Consider the following 1,786-nt stretch of genomic DNA (forward strand, 5'->3'; position numbering starts at 1 on the left):
TCCCTCCCTTCCTACGTACTGGGAAATGAACCCAGGAGCACTCTACTACTGAGCCACATCCTCAGCCCTTTTTATTTTAAGGCAGGGTCTTGCTAAATTGCTTAGGGCCTCACTAAATTGTGGAGGCTGGCGTTGAACTCTCAATCCTCCTATCTCAGCCTCCCCAGCCGCTGGGATTACAGGTGTGTGCCACTTGACCACTGAGCCCAGCCCTATTTTATATTTCATTTAGAGATAGGGTCTCACTGAGCCACTTAGCATTTCGCTTTTGCTGAGGCTGGCTTTGAATTTGCGATCTTCCTGTCTCAGCCTCCTGAGCTGCTGGGATTACAGGCATGCACCCCCATGCCCAGCTTTTATAGGGTTTTTAATGAGGAGTGAAGAGTTTGGGTATAGCAAGGGTTTTGAGGGACCTCAGTGCTCAACTGGTTCAGAGTTCCAGAGCATTTTTGCATCTTATTGCCAGAGGGAATTCCTCCATCATCCTCCATCATTGGTCCCTCCACATGGCAAAACAGAGGAATTAGCACACCCAGCGGTGTCCTTCACCCCATGACTATAGTGTATAACTATCCTGACTCCCTCTCCCCTTGGGTGGGATAATTCTGTGGTTTATGAATATATTGGGGGGTTCTCCAGAAAAACAGAACTAACAGATTATATCCATATGTCTGTATCTAAGTCTGTTTGGGCTTTATAACAAAAACACCATAAATTACCAGGTGTGGTGGTGAGTGTCTACACTCCCAGTTACTGGGCCCCTGGCAATGTGGCTTATAAACAACAAAAACTTATTTCGCATAGTCCCGGAGGCTGCAAAGTCCAAGATCATGGGGCCAGCAGATTTACTGTCTAGAAAAGACCCATTTTCTGATTCCTACACATCATCTTCTCACTGTCCTCACATGCAGAAGGGGTGAGGGGTCTTCTGGGGTCCCTTTTATAAGGACACAACCCCTATTCCTGAGGGTTCTACCTTACAACCTAATCACCTTCCAAAGACCTCATGTCCTAACACTATTCCCTTGGGGGTTAGAATTTCAATACACAGACATTCTGACCATAGCAATATCTGTATTGCTACAGTATATACCTACAATGATATTTATTATGAGGAATTGGCTCACGTGGTTGTGGCAGCTATGTCCTACAAATTGCCTCCTGAAATCTGATCAACAAGGGAAAGTGGTAGCATAAATTTCAGTTCTGAGAACCAAGAATGCTAATGGTGTGAGTACTAGTCCTGGGGCAGGAGAAGATGGATGCTCAGTTCAAGCAGCAAGGCAGAGAAAGAATTCAGCCTTTGTCTGACTTTTTACTCTCCGTGGGCCCTCCAATGTCCACCCATCCACACTGGACAGGGCCATCTGCTTTACTCAGTCCACCAATTCAAATACTGTTCTCTTCCTCCAGAAATACCTTCAAGAACACAGTCAGAAATAATGTTTCACCAGATATCTGGGCATCCCATGGCCCAGTCAAGATGATACATAAAGTTAACTATCACAATATTCTACATTATTTCCTAGAGTTCCCAGCAGAATTAAGACCCAGATGCCCACAGGAAACTTGCTTGATACTACTATTTATTAGCTGTCTGTCATTACTTATCTCATTCCCTGACTACCCTACCATCATGTCCTGAGATCATCTCCAAAGCCAAGTACCTGCACTCAAATGCTTATCTCAGGGTTGGCATCTGGGGAACACATAGTAAGACAGAAAGCAAAACAAGCATTTGTGAAACCCCTCAACAAGTCAGGCCCTGAATGGATGGTGGGAACAT

Source organism: Marmota marmota, unplaced genomic scaffold (genome assembly GCF_001458135.2).
Source record: "Marmota marmota marmota unplaced genomic scaffold, marMar, whole genome shotgun sequence".
In the NCBI taxonomy this organism is placed as follows: domain Eukaryota; kingdom Metazoa; phylum Chordata; class Mammalia; order Rodentia; family Sciuridae; genus Marmota; species Marmota marmota.